Raw genomic sequence first — 12,500 nt, 5'->3', positions numbered from 1 at the left:
AAACCTGCATTTCGTATTCAAATGCATTTTTTCAATATCCACATGTTTTTAGATTCCCTTTAAACCGTAGGTATTTACATTAACATTATCTTTACTTTTTAACTTTCATTTCATTTTATTTACGACACTTAGAGTGTTCAAAACTGAAGTTTTCGCAAGATTATTAATTGAAAATATTTTGAAAATCAGGAACCTACAATTGAGACAAATAACATGTCCATAAGTCCTAGAATTAAATAAATCAAATGTATTACCTATGTAGGATTGATATTCAAATATATTATCGGGTGGTAATTTTGCAGAAAAGGCGTTTTGAAAGTTATAGGTATGTGTTGAACGGCGTAAATGTTAAGCATACTTTTTGATGGCCTTTGTGTATATTGTTAAAAAAAGCTAACGTCCAAGAATATCCTGATGCTATAAACGTACATTGAAAAAGAAACTAACACAGTAAACGTTTTCCTCACAGTACCCTGCACATATATACAGTACAGTCGTGGAGACCAAGCTTATATATTTTTAGAAAGGTATAAATGGAATTTCTTAGATAGACTTGGTAGCATCTAGTGCTTCCTGGTCACAATATGCTCCATGATCTCTCTCTCTCTCTCTCTCTCTCTCTCTCTCTCTCTCTCTCTCTCTCTCTCTCTCTCTCTCTCTCTCTCTCTCCATAATCTGAAACCTATACCTTTAAGAATAACTGTTTAGCTTTGCGTTTCTGTTGCTTTTGCTTGAAACGTTCTTCGTATATCTGAGAAGCCGAATTCAATATAAAAATAACATAGTTACTTGAAAAGAAAAATCATGTCATATTAAACTCATGATACGTGAGAAATTACTACGTTAAGCATTATTCGTCTATATTCTATAGTTAGAAGACTAATGGAATTATTGTATAATTCTAACTTGGAGGTGAGGAATACCAATTATATTGTACGAGAAAAAGTAATAGACTATGGGCAACATATCAGCAAAGTTTTTTGTAGACAATTTCAGTTATATATCATTACTACTTTCTCTACACCACTATAAAGTATGTCATAAGTTTAAAGAGATAATAATATTTCCTGTTATGTTATCATCACATCGTTATTACTATTTATTGGCCCTCTGTCAAAACTGTAATTGATAAATTTTCTTTGCAAGTTTATTTCAGATATTACCCCCTGAATAAAAGAGCATTCCTAACAAAAAAGATCCTCTGAAAAATCAAAGTTGCATTTAATAAAACTTGTTTTTAAATAAAAGTTTATCCAAAAAATTATAATAACAATAAAATGGAACTGACATGAGGAATTATCCAGTCATTGACAATAATTGTTCTAACATTAAGAGGTAAAGACTGACATAAGCATTATATATTCATTACAGTTTATAAATTTAAAGTAACTTGAATATATGATGATCTTTCGTCATTCACGTAAATTTTTACACATGTGATACATCAAGATACCGTTTTATCTAAAACGTTTCACTAACTAGATGAAAATAAAAGACATTTATTGCGATAATGAAGGGACTTTTGATGACCCTTAGGGATGACTTGTACATAGTTTCATGCTTAGAAAAAAAAAATTGGGGGGTCCAAGTTCAAAGGATTATCTCTCCTGTAGTTTACCTTAGCAACGATGGTGAAAATTAATGAAGCGTAAAAATTAATGAAAAAAATCAGAAATAGTAAAGTGAATGACAAATTTTCCATGCCTAAAAGCAAGTAAAGGTCACAACGAGCATTGCAACTTACTATAGACTATGACTCATTTTTCTATGATTTTCATACCTTCTCTTGCCCCTTTCTGAACTAGTCTGCCTAGAGTTTCCTCGCCTTTCCTTTCATTCCCTACGTTTATCAAAGTCTTTGGAATATAAATTCTATATTTGCCATAATAATGCGACGAAGCTTGAGATAATTGTGCTTCATAGTCAAAGGAAAGGAATGGAGTTCCATCTCAAGTGGAAAATATCTACATGAGATTTAATCAATAAGAAGGCATCTAGGCTGCATGGCAAAAGGGGGTCATTGATTTATGGAGCATTGGAATATGAGGAAAAACGTCATACTGCCTTTGCTGATAGGCCACAGACCGCAAACGTTAAGTCATACGTTGCAACAATATATTTCGAGCACTTCCTTCTGTGCTCCTGATCACTGGTAAAATATGGACATAGGATGTCTTACAAGAGTATATATAAAAAAAAAATCTTGTAAAACTACCTATGTCCATATTTTACCAGCGATCAGGAGCACATAAAGAAGTGCTCGAAATATATGGCTGCAACGTTAAAATAGTGTTTTATGAGCCTTTTATCTTCATAATATACTGTTGTATAAAGTAAAAAGACATTTATATATATATATATATGTGTGTGTGTGTGTATATATATATATATATATATATATATATATATATATATATATATATATATATATATATATATATATATATATATATATATATATATATATATATATATATATATATATATATATATATATATATATATACTATCTTCAGTATGACCTCAAATATCAATTCAGGAATGCCGAAGACACATGGATGTTTTTTAAAGATATATTCATTAAGAAACGTTTCGCACATGACTATGTGCATCATCAGTCTGAAAAATGACAAAATAATAACATTAAAATACTAAAAATACACTGGTATTCTTAAATGACAATTAAAAACATTAAAAGAAAAGACTAAAAAAAAAAAAAAAAAGCAAGCAAAGTAAAAACAACTGCTGTTACACCAACCTTCAGGTACAAAGAAAGAAGATAGAATGACCAAAGAAAGAACAAGAACCTCCAAAAGACGACTATGCCAGATATAGTTTTGGACAGAGGAGCAGCCACCGTTTAACGATGGAACGAGTCTTTTAATATATAATGACTCTAAGGTCGTCAGATAATCTGCATCCTTAGAATACCCTATTATGGAAAAATGCTGCTTCTTGACCTCAATTTTACAATTGATAGCATGATTTTTTTATATTTGAATGTTCTGGTCTGCTCAATCTTTGTCCCGTTCTAAAACTCAAACCTAAGTGACTGTAATAACGCATCTGCAACAACCTTTTTGTTGATCCAATATAAGTACCAGACATCCTGGGCATGTAAACTTATAGACCACATTGGATCTCATGAAGGGATGCAGACGGTCCTTAAAGCCAAACAAGGAGCCAGTTTTGCTGGGATTATTTGATAGCATTTTAAATTAATGCACGGTATCTCAGTTTTCAATAATTTGTTTCAGTTTATGCGAAAATTTGGAGTTAAAAATATAAGGGATTGAAGCATACATAAGTTTTTTTCGGAACATTAAAAAACCGGTGTGGCAGGATGAAAATGATTAATTAAAAGTTTGTTGACGGTTCTAAAAACTAGATCTTTGGGAAATGAATTTTGTTGAAAGAAAGTAGTTAAAAATTCAATCTCCTTATGAAATATGGCCCAACTGGACGAGTATCTAAGAGCCCTATATACTAAAGTATAATGGTATTCAATTTAAAACTGGTTTGGCCAAGCACTGTAGAAATTATTTGCAAGACCTGTATAAGTTTTCTTTCTGTAAACGGCAGTAGTAAAAACAGAATTAGCTCTCGTGATAAAAAATCTAAAAAAGATAAACAATTATCTCTCTCCAATTCCATAGTAAAATTAATGTTAGGGTGTTTGCTCATTAATAAAATCTAAAAACTGGGTGGCCTGCCACTGATACTTAAAAAGAACAAAGGTATCATCTACATACCTTCTGTAAAACAATGTTTAAAAGACGACGGACAACAATCTAAAAAAAATTTTCTTCTAAAAAAAAAGACATAAAAAAATTCGCAAATAAAGGTTCCTAATGGAGAACCCAATAGCAACACCATCTACCTGAGAGTACAATTTTTGATCAAAAATAAACATAGAATCTTCCACCGCAAGTTCTAGAAGTTGTTTAAAAGAGACCTAGTAAAACCATGAAATGTAAAATTGCCATCTGGGAAAACCTTGTTTAAAATAATCTCTATAGTCTCGTTTAAGGGAACATTCGTAAATAAAGACTCAACATCAAAGCTTGACATATACAGGTCACCGTCCTGACTAATGATTTTGATTTTGAAATTCATACCATTCTTTAAAATAAATTGACTTGAAGTATACTCGTTAAGGAGAGACACCAGATATTTTTGAAATAGAAAAAGGAGGGCTATTATACGCTGCCATAATTGGTCTTATAGGAATTCCCTCTTTATGAATTTTTGGTAGCCCATACAATATACTGAAGGAAGCCGGTTACATACAGCTTTTGGTAGGTTTTATCATCAATAATGTTGTCAGTTTTTAATTTCCTTAAAAACCTATTAATACGATCCTCTCGTTTATAAATGTCTAAAAAATTAGGATCACCGTGAGCTAAAAACTTTGAAGTGTCCGACAGTATGTCTTCAATCTTATTGACATAATCATTCTTATTCAATAACACAACTCCTTTGCCCTCCCTTGTCTGGCTTGCAGATCACTAGGTCATCACGTTTCCTAAGTGAAAGCAAAAGTTCCAAATCCTCTTTTTTAAAAAAACGGAGTCCACGTAACCTTTAATTGTGCATAAGTCTTATGTATAAAGAGCAGCCATTTTTTGTTGTAAATTACTCAAGTTTTTTTGCATATCCAAATTAACAAGTCTTTGAAACTGCAACTCCAAAGGGAAATAAAATCTGGCATAGTCAGGTCTATAGGAGGGTAAACAAAAATCAAGCCCGAAAGACAGTAAGAATTCTTTCCTTTTGGACAATACATAATTGGAAAAATTAAATATACATTGGTTTTCTTCTGGTCAAACATCGGAATTACAATACCCAAATTCTGCAACTTTCCTTTGATGGCGGGCAAATATATGAGAAATAAATTCATTTACATAATTATTAAACAATTTCTGAAAGATAAACCGATCAACAAAGGACAAGTCATCAAACAAGAGCCTCCTCATTTGGGTAACAGTCTCGTTAAATTTCTGAATAGCCGTCTGTTTCGTAGTAATCTCCTTACGAAAGTAGATCTTTCAGGGCATCTTTGTAGAAACTCAGTAGCGTAAAGGGATGTCTTGTACAGTTTGAATCGGACGAATTTTTGCTTTCACTTATTAGGAAAACGTGATGACCTAGTGATCTGCAAGCCAGACAAGGGCAAAGGAGGAGTGTTTATTGAATAAGAATGATTATGTCAATAAGATTGAAGACATACTGTCGGACACTTCTAAGAATTTAGCTCACGGTGATCCTAATTTTTTAGAACATTTATAAACGAGAGGATCGTATTAATAGGTTTTTAAGGAAATTAAAAACTGACAACATTATTGATGATAAAACCTAACCAAAAGCTGTATGTAACCGGTTCTTCCTTCAGTATATTGTATGGGCTACCAAAAATTCATAAAGATGGAATTCCTATAAGACCAATTATGGCAGCGTATAATAGTCCTTCTTTTTCATCAAAATCAAAATCTGGTGTCTCTCCTTAACGAGTATACTTCAAGTCAATTTATTTTAAAGAATGGTTATGAATTTCAAAATCAAATCATTATTGTCAGGACGGTGACCTGTATATGTCAAGCTTTGATGTTGAGTCTTTATTTACGAATGTTCCCTTAAACGAGACTATAGAGATTATTTTAAACAAGGTTTTCCCAGATGGCAATTTTACATTTCATGGTTTTACTAGGTCTCTTTTTAACAACTTCTAGAACTTGCGGTGCAAAGATTCTATGTTTATTTTTAATCAAAATTATACTCTCAGGTAGATGGTGTTGCTATGGGTGCTCCATTAGGACCTTTATTTGCGAATTTTTTTGTCTTTTTTAGAAGAAAATTTTTTAGATTGTTGTCCGTCGTCTTTTAAACCATTGTTTTACAGAAGGTATGTAGATGATACCTTTGTTCTTTTTAAGTATCAGTGGCAGGCCACCCAGTTTTTAGATTTTATTAATGAGCAACACCCTAACATTAATTTTACTATGGAATTGGGAGAGAGATAATTGTTTACCTTTTTTAGATGTTTTAATCACGAGAGCTAATTCTGTTTTTACTACTGCCGTTTACAGAAAGAAAACTTATACAGGTCTTGCAAATAATTTCTACAGTGCTTGCCAAACCAGTTTAAATTGAATACCATCTATACTTTAGTATATAGGGCTCTTAGATACTCGTCCAGTTGGGCCATATTTCATAAGGAGATTGAATTTTTAACTACTTTCTTTCAACAAAATTCATTTCCCAAAGATCTAGTTTTTAGAACCGTCAACAAACTTTTAATTAATCATTTTTCATCCTGCCACACCGGTTTTTTTTTTTTTAATGTTCCGAAAAAAAACTTATGTATGCTTCAATCCCTTATATTTTTAACTCCAAATTTTCGCATAAACTGAAACAAATTATTGAAACTGAGATACCGTGCATTAATTTAAAATTGCTATCAAATAATCCCAGCAAAATTGGCTCCTTGTTTGGCTTTAAGGACCGTCCTGCATCCCTTCATGAGATCCAATGTGGTCTATAAGTTTACATGCCCAGGATGTCCTGGTACTTATATTGGATCAACGCAAAAGGTTGTTGCAGATGCGTTATTACAGTCACTTAGGTTTGAGTTTTAGAACGGGACAAGATTGAGGCAGACCAGAACATTCAATATATCATGCTATCAATTGTAAAATTGAGGTCAAGAAGCAGCATTTTTCCATAATAGGGTATTCTAAGGATGCAGATTATCTGACAACCTTAGAGTCATTTATATTATTAAAAGACTCGTTCCATCGTTAAACGGTGGCTGCTCCTCTGCTCAACTATATCTGGCATAGTCGTCTTTGAGGTTCTTGTTTCTTTCTTTGGTCATTCTATCTTCTTTCTTTGTACCTGAAGGTTGGTGTAACAGCAGTTGTTTTTACTTTGCTTTGCTTTTTTTAGTCTTTTAATGTTTTTAATTGTCATTTTAAGAATCCAGTGTATTTTTTAGTATTTTATTCTTATTATTTTGTCATTTTTCAGACTGATGATGCACATAGTCATGTGCGAAACGTTTCTTAATGAATATATCTTTTAAAAAAACATCCATGTGTCTTCGGCATTCTGAATTGATATATATATATATATATATATATATATATATATATATATATATATATATATATATATATATATATATAAACTCCAGCCATAATTCGTCCTCACAGAACCATTTGGTATCTGGGAGAAGTTTTTTAACGATATTTAGGTCACCTGTTGAAGCCCTTTCGCAAATAACACAATACTGTCAATAGTTTTCATTTTCAGTAGTGAACACATTGCACAAAACTCACTGTAACGGGATTCAATATGACGTAGAAAATAAATTACATTGTTATTTGTCAGTCGAAATTTCTGGGTATTGTGCAGTGTCTCTTATTTTATTGTTCTTAAATTCATTGTTATAATTATTCAGAGAACAAACGGCACAAAAAGCAATATTAAAGACCCATTAACTTACAAAGTAAGCCTCCAGAATACGGAATATCACGAAAAAAGACATGGAAAACAAAGACGAGACTAAAAATATTGCATCAGAACTTACATTATACAGACATGCACATACACAAATGTATGCATACGTACGCACACACGCACACACACACACGCATATATGTACATATATATATATATATATATATTATATATATATATATATATATATATATATATATATATATATACATACATACATACATACATACATACATACATCATATATCTATATATACTATATATATATATATATATATATATATATATATATATATATTACATACATACATATATATATTATATATATATATATATATATATATATATATATACTATTATACATATATATATATATATATCTATATATATATATATATATATATATATATATATATTACATGCGTGCGTGTGTGTGTGTGTGTGTGTGTGTGTGTAAGGACAAAAAGTATAACGAAATATACGGTGCGAAAAAAATCAGCTAGTACAGTAGACGGAGCAGAATCATTTATTCCACTTTTGGGGAGAAGTGGTCTGGTCTGTCAGCCGGAAACACCATTTCCTATGCTAAATGTCTTGAGAATTTTTTATGAAATTTCAATTAACTTGAATCAAATTGAAGAAAGACTAATTTCCAATTTACATTTTCAACGATGGTGTGTTATATCCGTCCAAATAGGCACAGTATGCTTTTTTTTTTATCAGTTAACAATTCATCGTTGTATATATAAGAAAATGAAACACCACTAAAAATATATAAAAAAAAAATTTAAACACTTTAAGTACTAGGTTAAAAACTTTAAGCGATTTTAAATACAGATGTTGCCACCCCCAACTCCACCCAAGTAATATTCCTGTGGTTTTTCGGTGAAGGTCGCAGGAACATTTTAACCAGATAGGTTAGATTCAACATTATGTTCTTTAAACGCAATATCATATTAACCCTTTAAAAGGACTAAGGTAAAATGGTTACAAAATTAGAGTACAAGGATGAAACAGAAGGAGGGTGAATACAGTGAACTGGACTGAATATTTTTATCAAGAACATACAAACTTAACCTTTATGAGCCTTGACTTCTTTTTATGCATTTGTGATTAAAAGTTAATGCTAATAATTCAATAGTACTAATAAAAAGCAAAGGTTCAATGGTGGTTGTAGGTTTGGAATAAGGGGGCTTCAGCCTTCTTATTGTAAGCCATTTATAAAAATTTAGTTATTTTGCAATCTAAGTAATAATAATAATAATAATAATAATAATAATAATAATATAATAGTAATAATAATAATAATAATATAATAATAATAATAATAATAATAATAATAATAATAATAATAATAATGTCCCCCACACTCTTCGTAGTAGCCATGATTCCCATGACAAAAGTCTACAGAAGATGGATGCCGGGTACCAACTCAAGAAAAGAGGCAACAGAATCAACCATCTGATGTTCATGGACGACATCAAGCTGTATGGTAAGAGCATCAAGGAAATAGATACCCTAATCCAGACTGTAAGGATTGTATCTGGGGACATCAGGATGGAGTTTGGAATAGAAAAATGCGCCTTAGTCAACATACAAAAAGGCAAAGTAACGAGAACTGAAGGGATAAAGCTACCAGATGGGAGCAACATCAAACACATAGATGAGACAGGATACAAATACCTGGGAATAATGGAAGGAGGAGATATAAACACCAAGAGATGAAGGACACGATCAGGAAAGAATATATGCAGAGACTCAAGGCGATACTCAAGTCAAAACTCAACGCCGGAAATATGATAAAAGCCATAAACACATGGGCAGTGCCAGTAATCAGATACAGCGCAGGAATAGTGGAATGGACGAAGGCAGAACTCCGCAGCATAGATCAGAAAACAGGAAACATATGACAATACACAAAGCAACACCCAAGAGCAAATACGGACAGACTATACATAACACGAAAGGAAGGAGGGAGAGGGACTACTAAGTATAGAGGACTGCGTTAACATCGAAAACAGAGCACTGGGGCAATATCTAAAAACCAGTGAAGACGAGTGGCTAAAGAGTGCATGGGAAGAAGGACTAATAAAAGTAGACGAAGACCAGAAATATACAGAGACAGGAAAGACAGACAGAACAGAGGACTGGCACAACAAACCAATGCACGACAATAAATGAGACAGACTAAAGAACTAGCCAGCGATGACACGTGGCAATGGCTACAGAGGGGAGAGCTAAAGAAGGAACTGAAGGAATGATAACAGCGGCACAAGATCAGGCCCTAAGAACCAGATATGTTCAAAGTACGATAGAACGGAAATAGCATCTCTCCCATATGTAGGAAGTGCAATACGAAAAATGAAACCATAAACCACATAGCAAGTGAATGCCCGCATTGCACAGAACCAGTACAAAAAGAGGCATGATTCAGTGGCAAAAGCCCTCCACTGGAGCCTGTGCAAGAAACATCAGCTACCTTGCAGTAATAAGTGGTACGAGCACCAACCTGAGGGAGTGATAGAAAACGATCAGGCAAAGATCCTCTGGGACTATGGCATCAGAACGGATAGGGTGATACGTGCAAACAGACCAGACGTGACGTTGATTGACAAAGTCAAGAAGAAAGTATCACTCATTGAGTCGCAATACCATGGGACACCAGAGTTGAAGAAAAAGAGAGGGAAAAAATGGATAAGTATCAAGATCTGAAAATAGAAATAAGAAAGATATGGGATATGCCAGTGGAAATCATACCCATAATCATAGGAGCACTAGGCACGATCCCAAGATCCCTGAAAAAGGAATCTAGAAAAACTAGAGGCTGAAGTAGCTCCAGGACTCATGCAGAAGAGTGTGATCCTAGAAACGGCACACATAGTAAGAAGAGTGATGGACTCCTAAGGAGGCAGGATGCAACCCGGAACCCCACACTATAAATGCCACCCAGTCGAATTGGAGGACTGTGATAGAGCAAAAAAAAAAAAAAAAAAAAAAAAAAAAAAAGAAAAAAAAAAAAAAAATAATAATAATAATAATAATAATAATATATAATCAGCTAGGAAAGGAAAGGGGCATGTTAATAAAAAGACAAACTTTGTTGCTGGAATGGAACTGGTCAACTTGGAGGAGTCACATCTCCATATTTGCCAGAACCTGAAGGAAAGACACCAGTGATAGTCGTGAAAATAAAGTAACGGCAAAAGATAAACAAAATGAAAATTATAAAAATAAGGCAACCTCTTGCTAAACCACCAGGCATCCTGAAACATTTTCCTAAGCCTGCTCTACAGACCACCTGAAAAACAGATGGGCAAATTGGTAATGAAGAACAATATGAGAAGGAAAACCAACCTTCGACATGTTACCACACACATGGCTAACAGGATGGCTGAAAATATAAGGAGCAGATGAAAACACCATCATCTTCCTAAAAGATACAATGCGTAACTGGAACACAATAATTAAAATTTGTGGATTTTGACTAGCAGAGGTTAATATCAGGAGAAGGATCTTCCAGAGTGATTCACTGTTCCCATTATTCTTCGTAGTTGCCATGATTCCCATGATAAAAGTACTGCAGAAGATGGATGCTGAGTACCAAATCAAGGAAAGAGGCAACAGAATTAACCATCTGATTTTCCTGGACAACTTCAAGCTGTATGGTAAGAGCATCAAGGATGGAGTTTGGAATAGAAAAAGGTGCCTTGGTCAATATACAAAAGGGCAAAGTAACAAGGGATAAAGCTACCAGATGGGAACAACATCAAACACATAGATGAGACAGGATACAAATACCTGGGAATAATGTGGGGAGAGGATATAAAACACCAAGAGATAAAGGACAAGGTCAGGAAAGAATATATGCAGACTTCAGGTGATACTCAAGTCAAAACTCAACGTTGGAAATATGATAAAAGTCATAAACACATGGGCAGTACCAATAATCAGATACAGCGCAGGAGTAGTGGGATGGACGAAGCAGAACTCCACAGCATAGACCAGAAAAATAGGAAGCATATGCCAATACACAAAGCACTACACCCAAAAGCAAATACGGACCGACTACACATAACATGAAAGGAAGGAGGAAGGTCACTATTAAGCATAGGGGACTGCGTCAACATCGAGGACAGAGCACTGGGGCAATATATGAAAACCAGTGAAGATGAGTGGCTCAAGAGTGCATGGGAAGGACTGATAAAAGTAGACGAAGACCCAGAAATATACAGAGACAGGAGAATGACAAACAGAACAGAGGAATGGCTCACCAAACCAATGCACGGACAATACACGAGACAGACTAAAGGGTTAGCCAGTGATAAAACAGGGCATTAGCTACAGAGGGGAGAGCTCAAGAAGGAAACAGAAAGAATGATAACAGCGGCACAAGATCAGGCCCTAAGAACCAGATATGTTCAAAGATCGATAGATGGAAATAACATCTCACCCATGTGCAGGAAGTGCCATATGAAAACGAGACCATAGACCACATAACAGCGAATGTCTGGCACTTGCACAGAACCAGCACAAAAAGAAGTGCTTAATGATTAAGTGGAAAAGCGCTCCACTAAGAAGCATGTGTATTAATAAAGTGGTACGAGCACCAACCTGAAGGAGCGGCAGAATACGATCAGGTAAAGATCCTCTGGGACTATTTTGGTACCAGAACAGATAGGTGATACGTAATAATAGACTAGACCTGACGTTGATTGACGAAATCAAGAAGAAAGTATCACGCATTGATGTTCGAATACCATGGGACACTAGAGTTAATGAGAAGGAAAGGGAGAATTGGATAAGTATCAAGAACTGAAAATAGAAATAAGAAGTTATATGGGATATGCCAGTGGAAATTATACCCATAATCCTAGGAACACTAGGCACGATCCCAAGATCCATGAAAAAGGAATCAGGAAAAAACTAGAGGCTGAAGTAGCTCCAGGACCCATGAAGAAGGGTGTGCTCCTAGAAACAGCGCA

Source organism: Macrobrachium nipponense, chromosome 5 (genome assembly GCF_015104395.2).
Source record: "Macrobrachium nipponense isolate FS-2020 chromosome 5, ASM1510439v2, whole genome shotgun sequence".
Classification (NCBI taxonomy): Eukaryota; Metazoa; Arthropoda; class Malacostraca; order Decapoda; family Palaemonidae; genus Macrobrachium; species Macrobrachium nipponense.
Note: the sequence above shows the minus strand (reverse complement) of the source record.